The 13,745-nt window shown below is 38.8% G+C and overlaps 1 protein-coding gene across 7 annotated transcripts in view; it reads left to right on the top strand.

Annotated features, from left to right (window-relative positions):
• The window catches only part of ENOX1 (ecto-NOX disulfide-thiol exchanger 1), a 364,265-nt gene that overhangs the window by 66,229 nt on the left and 284,291 nt on the right, over positions 1-13,745 (top strand). For all 7 annotated transcript variants that reach the window (XM_048046941.2, XM_048046942.2, XM_048046938.2 and 4 more), the window contains exon 2: positions 6,924-6,997. The gene's annotated coding sequence lies outside the window, so the exon portion shown is untranslated. The remainder of the gene's footprint in view (positions 1-6,923; positions 6,998-13,745) is intronic.

Raw genomic sequence — 13,745 nt, 5'->3', positions numbered from 1 at the left:
AACGCTAAAAATAATGTGAGCAAACACCTGTGAATTGTAGCTGACTGCTGTTGCAAAGGCTGTCTATTTCAAGGAGGACATGATGGTCCTCCTTTCAAAGAGGACACAATGTTTCTCATATGGATTTGTTGACCCATCTTTGATTTCTGAGCATAAACTTCACTGGTGGCTAGTACTGAATGGTTCCTCTTATATGCAGGTATCTGGTATCATAATCTTCAGATACTGTGATGCTGGCTGTTATTTAAGGAATTTCCAAGATAACTGAATGTCATGGACATGCAAAACTTACCCATGTTGTCCTTATAGGCCCTAGTCCTGAAAAATGTGATCTATATTCAACTTCCTGGACCCCCCATTTTGCATGCATTGTGATTATTTGAGCAGGGCTTTCTTAGTACTTTTCACTGTAGTTAAAGATGTGTTGGGTTAGAGATCTGTTGCATCTAAAGCATTGATTTGCTTACCCAGTCTTTCACTAGTCTGAAGTAATGCAGCTTAGTGCATCTGCCACACTCTTAAAAGAGAAACAAACAAACCAAAACCCCAATGTATTTCCATAGCAAGTTTCTATTCCAAGCTCTGGACCACTGTGATGGCAGCATGTCTGCTTATCTCAGGTCCTCTATAGGGATGCAGCAGGGGAGCTTAGGCCTTGTACTGCCCAAACCAAAGCAGTGGTCATGTTGCCTGCCTGTTGTGCCCGCTTCCCTTTAGAAGGGCCTGCCACAGTAAAGTTGCTCAGCATTTTGTTGCCTTTTTTTTTTTTTTTTCTTTTCTTTTCACCAAAGTATTTCATGTTGGGAATCTGAGCACCTTGGATGCTGCTTTTGAGACAGACTAGTGCAGCTTTCTCACTTTTCTCACACAGGTCACTTGGAGAACCCATTCATGCAAAAAGGACATTTTCATCCCTTTGGAATTAGCTCTCTTTGAGCTGAGAAGGATCTGCATTCTTTTTAAACTCCTCATTTTTCTTTTTCAACAAGGAACATTGGTTTGTCCTAGCTTGCCAAGGAGATAATCAAAGAAAGGATTTCAATTTCTACTAATCTACTTCACTGTCAGTGTAGGATAGTCCCAGAACCATTTGCTGCTATTGATAAAGCTGCTGTCCAGTATAGTTACCTTGCCCGTAACAGCGATGGGTGAATACCTTCATTGTGATGGGTGGAAGGAGTCTGTTAACGGCTAGGGATGTGGGACTGGGTGGACACTGATTGACTCCGCTTCCCACCTGTTCTGTTAGAGCAGGGAACTCAGACTTTAAACACTGATGTTGCCAATGGATAAAAAGCCTGAAGTAATAGGTGAAAAAAAATGTTTTATTGCATTATCATGTAGCACACTCCATTGCACACGGTGTGACTGTAATTTTGTCAATGATGGTGTACAGGTTAATATACTTTATTGAGGCAGTTTTTTTAGACTGAAACAGAAGTCTCTACAGGAGGCTCTTTCTGCCCCCCCCCTCCCCCCCCCCCCCCTTTCTATTAGATGTCTATTAGATGTTGCATCTTAGGGGAGCTGTAAGAAGATCGACTCGCAAGAATAATCTTTTCCTCCTCTTCCAGGGAAAAGTTAAAATATTTAATTTTACTTAGGGTAATTAGTACAATTTCATATGGGTTCAAGAGATGAGAGAGGAGATGTGAGATAGAGCTTCCTTAATTTGCCTTTATTAACTGTACCAACTGTGAACCTGCTGGCCTCAATGTACTGTCAAAAGAGGAGACATTTTTCTGTACTTGTAGATTTATGTTAAAAAGAACAAATTTAAAATAGGGATGGTAATGATGGAATCTGAAAGAGTAATTTTAGAAAATGAGGTATAATAAAGGAAGGCTTGGCATGTCCATTTATTCCCAGATTACAGTCTTTGGCTGAATGTGAAGGGAAGCCAGAGAACCCACCACCCACCATCTTGCAAATTTTAATACCAAAAGAAAAAAAAAAGAAAACAGTCTGCTATGTTAAATGTAGCTACCTGGCATCTGAAAGTGATAGAAATTGTTAAAGGTATCACCCCTTAATTATCAGATACAAACCAAATTCTTAAAAAAGTATTACACATAGTCACTCTAGTGTATACATTTTTGCATAGAAATAAAAACCTTTTCCATAGTGTCTGATATATACTGAATATTCAGTGTAACAAACTGGAAGGGATTTTACAAGTTAATGCCTCTAAAAGGAGATCACAACACATTTCTGGCATTGTGTTTCAACCTGGACTCTAAGTTACAGCTTGCTTAATTCTTAATGCAGTAACTGCTGTTCTGTGATTCAGAGATTTAAAAATCCTGCCCAGAGTGCTGTCCAATTTAGTCATTTTGCCTCAGGCAGTGAGCAAAACTTGAGTCTCTCTTCAATAGTAATAGTAATTATACAGTAATGTGATAGACATAATGAATGATGTAAGAGTTGAAACTGTTTATTTATTAGACAGTTGTTTTGGGCAGGGGAAAATTCTCCTTGTAAGATAACTAGGGAACATTCTCACCATACTCACATCATGGACTTTTGTCCTAGTGTAAATTAACAAAGGAACACCCAGTGAAGTGTTACTTAGAGAGTGTTTGTTTGTTTTCCTTTTGCAGTCCCAGCACTAGAGTTCTTTTTATTTCCTATGAAAACTTGAATTCCATAGAATGTGATGGACACCTTCCAGCTGGAAAATTTTGGGTCTAATAAATAGCATGTAAAAGAACTGGCAAACTGTGTCCTGGACCTTTTCCATCACAGACTCCAGAGAAATGAGACTGAAAGGAAGATGAAGAGGCCAGATAATTTGTGTTCTGTATTTGTAGCCTTTGGATGACTGGGGCTTCTGAAAGTGTAAAAAGGTGGTCAAAAATTAAAAATTAAAGAAAAAATAACAAAAAAAATCACCCTTTCTTCCTCCTCTTTGCCTCCCAGCTCACCTATATAGACTCATTTAGATGCAAATAAGTAGACAGACCATCTGGGATAAAATAATAAACATTCATAGTTTTGTTTAATTTTCAGTTGGCTCTGAAGAGGAATCAGTTTTATGTTAGTACACATGATGCTCTGAGTACTTTTTGCAAAGGGTGAATAGTGCCTCTACAAAGAAAAGAAAAGAGTGCAAAACCTGTGATTTAGTCCACTGCAGCCCCAAGGCATCATTACCTGTACCTAGGCTCCTTCTGACAGATGTTTTCAGAGAAAAAAAAGGTCTTTAAAGGAGAATCTCATGGTAGATCACAGTGCCGTGTGATGCACCATCTCTTCTTCTAGGCCTAAATAGTAAAATCAAGATCCAGAAATTCTGCATGGTTTTTGATGAGATCACTATGCCATGTTCTTTTCCATGTATTTTCTTCAATGTAAATATTTAGAGAAGTTCTGTTTATTTCTTCTTAAATTCCTAAAGGGTGGGTTTAATTGTGGTTTTCAGCTTCTTTGATAAAACAGTGAAACTGTCTTTTTTGAAAAAGTAACTTGGTGAAAAGAACTTTTAGTTTTCAGGAGAAAAAAGGCCTTAGAAAGTTTGTTGTTGTTGTTGCTGTTGTTTTTCTTTTTTTTTTCTCTCCATCAAAAATTATTTTAGCTCAGAAGCCATTTTCCCTACCTTGATGAAAAGAAAATTATCTGATCTCGAGATCAATAATGTTGAAAACAGCAACAGCAGTGATCATCCTGCATGGACGTTGTTTTCTGATGTTCCCTAGGATCTGAGCAGTTTTGCATACTGTAAATTTTGGCCTGGCTTAATGCAGGCTTCAACCTTGCATCAAGCAACTCCAAAAAATAGGGGTTGTTTAAATGCAGCAAGGCTTGGAAATGACATTTTTTTTTAGATATTCCTATGTGTCAAAACATCAAAGGAAAATATTGAAGTGTACCAGTGTGCTTCCAGTTTGTCTGGTGCTTTTTCTATTGAATAGTCACATTTTCTAGGGTCTAAAGCGGTGGTGGTTCATTGTATGTAACGTATTGTTGTCATGCCACAAGGCATTAAAAAAAAAGAGATTGAAATTATCATGAGAAAACCAAATCACTTTATTTCAAAGACAAATTAGATTGATCTATCTTACCATTCTCTATAGATTTCATAAGCACATTACTTGTTGAAGTGGTAGCAGACATTTTATATATTACAGCAATTTGCATACGTTCATTAAGCTGTACTTTGTAAGGCTTTCTGACAGGGGCATTTGATGAATCCTTTTGTGAACTGCATTGTTTCTTTGCACAGAACAATCTGTTAAATCATGCCTTTGTCCTTCAGTTTGTCAGTATCAGTAAATGAAGCAATGAAGCAGATGTTAATAACTGTGGGAGGGTTTGGGGCTTTTTTGGTGTTTGCAGAATATGGGATAACTGTGGAGGGCACGATGTGTTTGCAAAAGTGACAGCTGGTGTTATTAAAGTTAGAAAGTGTGCTAGAAGCGAAAAGTTTCCTTGGCATCTTTTAACAACCCTCTGAGATTTTTTGGAACAGTCAAATGGGTGGTCACTTCTAAAATAAAAGCTGCTAATGTTATGCAGAGCAATTTTAGTGCGTATACTCACATGTAACGTTGGTTGCAACAGACCTGTCTCAGCCATGCAATAATTCATACTGCTCCTCTATAAATGTGATACAAGAAATTTTCAGGTCAACAATCCCTTGAGACCTGTCTTCGAATAATGTTGTTTTATGCATTATCATGTTAGGAGAATTTTACACGCGACTCGTGTTTTGAAGGTTACCTTTACAAGAAAAGTTGGGTTTGTCTTCATAGTTCAGCCCTTGGAAGCTACTGCCTATCATGAAGATTACTCAGCCTAAGATGTTTGCAGCCTGGAATCTGTGCATTTAGGTGCCTAATGATGAGTGGTAACTCCTGTTCAGGTGTGGTAGCTTGAGTGCTTACAGTCAACTGCAGAACACTGCAAGCGAGGATAAATCATGCAGCCATAAAAGTGGGTAAGAGATGAGAGGGATAAATAAGAGGGGAAAACATAGTGTAGGGAATAAATTTATGTGGGAAAAATGCTACAAGGCTAATTGATGGAGAAGGAAATGCAGAAAAGCAGAAGATGTTACTGTAGAGAATAAAGGGTAAACTGTGGCTACTCTCTGATCTTGCAGTTGCTTCTTATTGGTATTACCTAGTAAATAGTTCCCACTGCTTTTGGAGGTGATATTTGGCTGATTTACACATTTAACTTTAATGGCATTCTCTTTTTGATTCCTCTGCTAAGGAAAATCTCTTTGGGGGAATTGAATAGAAATTGTAAAGGGCAGAGAAGTAGTGGCGTTACTCGTGCCTCCCTGTGATGGAGCCTGAGTTGCTGTGCCTGGCTTCTCCACAGTTGACATCAACAGCAGGAATGGCAATGTAGTGTATAGAATAAATAATCCTCACTATTGTCATGTTTATAGAGATTGCCTGAAAATATGTAGAGAAGACCAGTGAAGGATTTCTGTAGTTGTTCTTACACATGAAAGTAGGCAGCAGCTACAAATCAGTGAACTGTTGCCTTTGTGAGAAGAATTGGCAGGATCTTTCATGCAGTTGCTGGATGAAAATTTCTACTGCTTCTGCTTTTCAGAGACAGCCATATCTTTATGTCTGATTATCTTGCAAAAAAATGAGCAGTGAAATAATTATCCATGCTGATATTTACATTTTGTCTCTCTGCTTGAAAATTACCAGCTCACAGGAGGGAACAGAGGGAGTCTAGGACTCCTTTGGTGGGTTGAACCTTTAGAGAAGAAAATGCCTGCTATGCAGCTGGAGCACATAGGTGCTCCCAGCCAGGTGACCGTTGATGCATAGTGGGTATAGGCTGTTCTGTTACTGATTCATCTAACTCTGCTGGGGTGATTCACTTTGCCTACACTGGGAATCATGTGGTGGGTACCAGTGGTGCAGCTGCAGGCTAAAGCTCAGGAAAAAATGTGGGGAAAGGAAAGAGGCAAGACTTTTTCTAATGTGCAATCTAATTCTTTTTAGGGATGTGGCTATTTGACAGCACTGTGTGAAAGAGTTTTTCCTGCTGCAGAATTCAATGATAATAATGGTGCAGTAGAAATACTCAGTGCACCATCTACTCATGGTGTTGAAGCTGATGTTGTCATCTCAGAAATCACTGTCCAGAACGAAGATCAGACCAAGTGTATTTGGACAAATGAAATTCTTTTCCTCCTCATTTTTTTTTTTTTCCTCCTCTGCATCTTTTCTTGGTCTGCTGAGCCTGTTTCTTTCTTCCAGTGCATCTTCTTCAGCATTTTTTTTTTGCACGTTAGTCTTATCAAACGCATTATGCTCTATGTCAATGTGCAAGAATCACCACGAAAAATTACAGATACTCTAGGACTAATTGCGACTAGGTGTTACACATATGCTTACAAAAATGTGCATCTAGAATTTCACATTTGTAGCAGAACTGCCCTATTCAGCATTTTTGGACAAAGAGATAATGCACATAGTGATGTCCTTGATTTTTTTTCATGTGGTTTCCCTGTTCATGCCACAATCTTGCTGCAAATTAAAGGTAGAATATTGCATAAATGTTTATATGGATGTTTGTGCTTTCCTAATACATTTTTATTTTCTGCTATGCTACTGTCATTTTTGCATATTGAATATATTGTTTTTGTTCTTTCATTACGGATAGTTGTAGTAAAAGTGCTATTTGGAAATTTGATGTGTTTTCAGAGTTTTGTACTAATTTTGAACTCATATGCAGAAGTTGTCTAAGAATCTATATACTATTATATATGTTAAATTTAATAATCTTTAAATTATCATACCATCAGTTTTATCACCCAGAATGGCTCATGTGATGCACTACTGTAGAAGAACTATCTCATAAACTCATTTCCAAATACAATGATTTTTTTTCTTTTCTTTTGTAGCCTTAAGCTGTATATATTTAGTGACTTGTATATATTATCTCCTTTTCAGATCTTGGATTCTGAACTTGAAGCAATTCTTGATTATATGCTTCTTGAAAGTTGGAGAATATCTGCAATAAATTGGTATGTGTAATGGATACATTCATATTTTTTGTTGGATGATTTGGAGTATGTGTGAGTTTTGTTGACAGTTTAATGCTGAACTTCTTAAAAGCTCTTGATAAATCTCAGCTGCCATGAATGGGAGAATATGATGGATCTTTGGAGGCTGAATTTTCAATATCGTGGTATTTGTATGGCAGAAACTGGGAAGTGTTTGATGCTTACAGTTACTCAGGGAGAAACGTGGAGCCAAACTTACAAATTTAACTTCTAACTGAAGGAAAAAGTGAGTCTCTATGAGCAACTAACAAGTTCTGAACATAAAGCAAGTGAGTTGGAAGAAGTAGCTCTACTCTTGATCCTCCTGTACTTAAGATTGTGCTTTAACTGGCTTTTTGTGTGTGTTTCCTTTGATTTTCCTTGCAACTGCTTAAGGTAGTTAAGGTATGAATGTGAAGAAATGCTCGAAGAAAAGGTCTATAAAGGTAAAAAACTCGGGCATGCTGGAGTTCCTGAAAATTTTCTCAAGTATTTCAGTGAAGCTAGTATCTTACTTGGAACATTTACAGAAAATATTCAGGCAATTTCAGAAGTACATTCTTGCATATAACGAAGCAATTTTTAGGTGATTTCTTTTTTAAAACTCAGGCCACACTTTATGATGCTTGAAATGCTGCTAAACTTCTAGTAATGGAGAGGGGGAAACAAGAGAAGATGTAGAAGGTTTTATTCTTTCTAAAGAATTTACAAAACCAGACATTTTTTTCATCTCAGCTCTAAAGAGGAAAAGGGTTCTCAAATGTATGGATGTAACAACTGAACTGAATTTGATCTGTATGAGAAAATTTTAAGAGATTTATAACGGGGGAGAGGTTGAATTGTTCTTATAGAATAAAATTCATAATTAGATTTTTGTGTAGAGGACCCAAAAGATTGGTTTTCAAAAGAAGTTACATGTTCTCTAAGAAATGGAATGCAAAGTATTTTCACTGAGTGCTTCATCTGTAAGTCCCAAGATGCCTGACAGAAGCTGGAGAACCACTGTCTCCATTTTATGCATGGGGTCAGGCGTTTGCCTGGATCATTTAATGTATAATTGTCCTGCTACTGGATCTCCTGGATGTTCAGGCCTGTGTTGAGGCATGTTAGAGGATCCTATGTTTAATGGTGTTTTCAACATGTGTGCAGAAGATCTTACCACTGTTTCTTTAATATTTCTCAAATCTAGTGATGTGCCTTTATTTATCTCTTTTTTCCTCTATGCCCTCTTTGTGATGCATTTGTCTCATTTGTTCTGCTTTGTTTTCTCTTTTGCTCCTTTATTTTGCTTTCCCATGGTTTTTGCTTTTTCCTCCTCTTTTTAATTCATTTTCAGTCTCTGGAGGTTGGCAGCAGTGGGATCTTACACAAGGAGGAGCTTAAGAAAAAATCATAGCAGAATGAGCTTCCTTTTTACTGCCTCTTACTGCCTCTCTAGAGAGTCTGCTGTAAAAGGAAACTTGCTGTCATTCTTGTAAATTTTCTTTTGCAGCCAGCTCTGCTGGGTGTCCCCTTTGTGCCCTGTGAACATCTGTGTTGCAGCTTATGCCTGAACCCAAGTGGAGAACAAATGTGTGAACTTGCTCCTTATTTTGAGCAGGAAGCTGAAACTATTAGTAGGGCAGGTGGCCTTGGTTCACCTGCGACTTCTAATCCCTGTCTGGGAGCGAAGCAGCCATCTCTCCTCTCCCCTCCCTCCACCGGTGCCCTTGTCCGTGGGGAAGCATGTTTCCCTGCTTTCCTCAAGGCACTGCCCGATGCCTGTCAGTTGTCAGCATTCATTTTCTCCCTCAAGTTTTCCCAAGACATCATGCGCAAGGAAGAAATCAGTAAGCACTGTATGACTTCTGTGGCATAGTTTACTTTCCGTTGCTCCTGGAAAACTTCTGCCTGTGTGCACACAGGCATTCAGGCACCACCCAATGACACCACCCTAATGAATAGGGAAGAAATCTGTAAGCCCTGAAGTATTCAAGCTCAGGAGATGTTGGGGCAGAAGAAAAGCCTCATTCCCAGGGCTGTGCACGGGATTCCAGTGACAATTTTTTCTGTGCAGCTTTTGGACACAGCATGAGACAGTTCACAGAACATGAATTGTGAACTTCAGACGGACTTACATTAGCCATTTTTTTTCTTTTTTTAAGTTAAAAAAGAAGCATCAGTGCTGTCCTGTTTGCAAGTGCTATCCCACTCGAGCGTGCTCAGCAACATTTGAGAAGCGTAGGTGATGAACTGCAATCTTTGTGACATATGTGTGCCTCGGAGAGAAAAACTGAATCTGTTGTGTCAAGTTGGCTTCAGCTTATGCTCGCAGGGCTGTCGTGATGAGCCTGAAGGGTGTGAAAACTTTTCAAAGGTGGAGGATGAGGTATGATGGCAGAGAACGACTGTAACTGCTGCAGAAGGAAGCTGGAGAATGTGAGGTCAGTCTAAATCATCAGCCAGCTGGGAAAGGAGCACGGCTGATTTAGCAAGAGGGTGCACCAACGCAACAACTTTCCACCGATATTTCAGTTGGAAAGACTTGGAAATAACAAATCTTCCTGTCAGATGCTAGCTGAAATGGCTACTGGGCAACTTTGTTTTCCTTCCCTTTCAGTTTCCTTTCCCTTTTGGCAGAAAGTTACATTAATTTTAGAGCTTTCCAACCAGGTTAGAAGTTGTTGACCCATTTCCTTCCAAAACTAACTGTCAAGGCAGTCCCAGTGCTCTGCAGATGTCTTTATGCGTGTGAATCCTGCACAGACAATGGTATCTCGTGTTCATTCATGTATGCGCTTTTTACGGAGGGAAGGATTGGTCTAGCTGATTGTGCGACTGGGAGTGCTAAACAGTGAAAAACTCTAAACAAAAAAATCTGGTCCTCTTTAAACGTTGGCGGACAGATATCTGTCTTCCATCTGTGGCAGCCTATGCAAAACAACAGAAGAGCTGCAAAGTTTGTGTTCTGAAACCTTGGAGAAATAACTGGCACGCCGACTTATTTTTTGACTACACACAAATCTGAAACATTAAACACGGGAACTAATGTTAAATTGTGGCAAACAGGCAAGAAGCCGGGAAGATCAGCCAGAAGACTTGTGTCCCATCCCTTCAGGTAGCAGGGCACAGAGCATGGGAACCGTGGCCCTTTGGCACTGCTGCTCAGGCACTGCTGTCACTTAACAGGGGCAGGGGTCACCTACCAGGCTGTACCCTACCTCCCCTCGTTGTACTTATGTCCACTGGCTCCCAGGATGTCCCCTGCAGGTACCTGACCTTCCACCTGGGTCACCCATTCCTTGACCAGGTGTTGCACAGCCTCACGGCTGAAGGAAGGTGGCTGATAGTCTTGCAGGTGTGTATCACCCATGGGGATCCTCTGAAGGTCTGGGGTGACCTTGCTCCTCCCATTTGTTTTTCTAATTAGAAAGTTTGTGAGCTTCAGCGGACAGTGACAGATTTGAAGGACTGTTTCTTCAAACAGCTCTGTGCTCGAGTATTTGAGCAAGGGAGCACAGTTCAGAGGAGGGATGGGAATATGGATAAAACATCAGGCTGTAACCAGTGTGTTAAATCCAGGCATGCAGGGGGGAGAGTTAGAGCAGCATGGAGGCTGCTCCATCAAAAACCTAGGGTTGTATCAGCCCCCAGCCAGCCCTAGGCCAGAAGAGATACATACAGATGTTTTGTTCATTCTTGTTCTTACTTGAAGCTTCATTGCCTTCAGTGGGCTTTGGATCAGCTTCATGGAGCAGCTGGGAAACAAAGCAAGACTGCATCAGCCAGTATCCCTGGGCAGCAGCAATTTGGTTTGGTTAGAGAAGGTGTCAGCTTTTAGCAGATCCATGTTCATTTTTAATTTGCCCTGTGCTTCCCCATCTAGGCAGTGCCCTGTATTTAGTACTGTGTGTCTCTGCTACGTTGTACCTTCTATTTATCAAAGTTATGCAAAGAAGATCCACGTTAAAACACTTACCTTTTCTGAATTGCCTTGGCATTGCAACTGTTTGTCTCCCTTTGCAGCACTGGAAAATGTGTGTTTACAATAGGTGATTACAAGCACGACACTTTGGTACATGGGAATCTGGAAGCAAAATCGTCTTTGGATTCGCTGGAACAATTGGGGCTGAGTCACGTTGCTAAACATGCCATATGTTACCAAGTAACACGCAGTGTTATTAATTGAGGATGTCACTAACGTGTTACACAACTGTCAGACTTAAAAATTAAAGCAGTAGTAAGGAGCTTTGAAATTGTCTTGTTTCATCTGGGCTACCATTTATAATACCAGTATTTCTAAACACAGATTTTAATACCAAATGCCAGAAAATGAAGGAAAATGAAGGCAAGTCTTTCTGCTTATATGGCTTAATGACTGGGTGTTCTGCTTAGGATGTGAGCGCCCGCCTTATAGTGCCCACCTAAGTGGCTGTCACCTATAGGAACTGCTTCTTTAGACCTCCATTACAGAGATGCTGCATGTCACTATGTGCCATGCAGGTGTGAAGATGGTAAATGTCCAAGTGAAAGATTTTTTTTTTTTTTTTTTAATACGAACGCTCAAGAAATCAATGCAATGAAGTGGATACGATCTGCTATTGATTCTGTTATGCCTCTTTTACTGTGCTTGCTTGAGGAAAATGTTTCAGAATTTGGAGAGAGGCTCACACTCATGTGTCATGCTTTCTGTATGGATGCTCATCAGCATCCTGCTTTGGGTCCCTGTGTATCCCAGCGATGTGCATCGCTCTTCATTATGCAATGATTGGGTCTGTAATCGTATACATACATAAAGTGCGTGGTAGCCAAATGTAGCAACATAGGAGCTAAGTACCGTGGTTTTGTAAAGACAAGATACCCAGCACAGAGTATCATAAATTGATCCCAGGAGGACAGACCTAGAATATAAACTGTAGTGCTTTGAATATATGCATGTTATAATTGTATTAAACGCTTTGCAGCAATTTGTATTGTATTACAGCTGACAAAGTATTTTACCTCCTAGTAACTAACTAATGTAAATAGTGTTGATATTTTTCTTTTCCATATTTATAATTACATTAATTGCTTTGCTTATTAATAACAAACAGTTAAGTGTCAGCGCCCAAGCTGTAGCTGCCAGTAATCCACAAGTAATTTGTTTTCATATTCAAAATATGAATCTGAAGAGTAATTACCCTTTTTGCAAGCACATATCTTCACAGTGTACATTTTACATAGAAAAGCTCACTGTTTTACCTAAATGTTGTCATTTTCAATATCAAATCTAGTGCTAATAGAATGTGTTTTAGAAATGAAAAGAAACTTTGGGCTAAGAGGTCAGAAGGCATCCAATGAAAAATAAATGAATAGCTCACTCACATTAGCTAGGAATTGTGACTTGATTCCAAATAAAGCAAAACTTTGAGAAAGGTGTTTCCAGCCTGTGAAAACAGCCTTTTTTTTTCAGAAGCCAAGGCTGGAAGATCTTCATGCAGTGCAATTTTTGCTTTTCTAATGTGGTTTGGTTGGGCTAACAGAGTGTCAGTGGAAAGAAGCATTGTAGAGTTGACCGAATTTTTCAAACAGGAGCTATTTTTTTTGAAAGTTTCTAGAGAAATATTCTTTCTACATTGGTATGTAGGGGACTTGAGTTATTTTTGTTCTTAGAGACAAAGCAAATTGAGATCTTGACATAAAACTTGCTAAAACTTTAGTTAAAGAAAGATTTTTCCTCGGGTTTCTTGTTTTTTTTTTTTTTTTTAAATTTCTTGTTTTCTTTGTAATTGTGATGCTTTATTATGTTGAACTCCTTGCTTGAGGCCAGCATTTAAAGCAGGTGATGATTTTGAAAGTTTGCAGACCATTGGTATTTGTCAGAGGTGCACAGTGAAGAGTAAGCTCGAGTTAATATTGCAGATGTATGCTGAACTATCTGGGGAAGAGCAAAGGTTGATTAAATTCACAAAATAAGGTGATTCATAGTTTTCTAAATATGTCACTCAACCTAAAATTAACTCAATTATTTACCAGTCACACACACGCTAATGAATCCTGACAATCTCAATCGACCTGCTGCGAAGAACTCCACTATCACCTAATAGTATTTCCTCTGCGTTTTCCCTAAAAGGAAAGAATGATTGTAGCATTTATCCCATGTAAAGCAAAAATGCTTGAGGATTTTATTATTTTTTTAATACTTGCCATTTCAGGGCACTAGTAAATTAATTACATTTAATTAATAAAGCTATAAGAGAGGCGCTTCATTTTTGTGAGAGTGTCTCCTAAAGTTTAATCCCCCAGAGATTTCATGTATGATAGTGATGGAAATGGCAGCTCCTAAATCAGCATCAATTATATTATTTAAGAAATAAATTTGAGGTTATTTTTCATGCAAAATGTGACAAAATTATAAAGCTTTAAGACACTTTTATGATAAATGTGATTTATTATTATTTTTATAGTTAGAATCACCTTATGAAGGCATTTTTAGGTGCGTGTTATCAGTAGCTATAAGAAATATGTAAGAAATTTGTAAATTAGCCAGAATCTTGAATGGGTTTATCTACATTCTTGCTAAATACTGAAATATATTATTTAAATAGCAATGAGGCTATCCTGCATTTATATTTGACTTATAGGTAAATCTCCAAAAGTCTGCCCTGGATTATGACATAGCATCTGTCTTTCCTTTTCTAAGGTTTTTCCCCCAAAGCTTTACAGAAACCTGGATGAAAATCAACATTGACCCATAAAAGAGACATCACTG

This window comes from Anser cygnoides, chromosome 1 (genome assembly GCF_040182565.1).
Source record: "Anser cygnoides isolate HZ-2024a breed goose chromosome 1, Taihu_goose_T2T_genome, whole genome shotgun sequence".
In the NCBI taxonomy this organism is placed as follows: domain Eukaryota; kingdom Metazoa; phylum Chordata; class Aves; order Anseriformes; family Anatidae; genus Anser; species Anser cygnoides.
The sequence above is the reverse complement of the archived record's forward strand: the minus strand, read 5'-3'. Positions and strand labels throughout refer to the sequence as shown.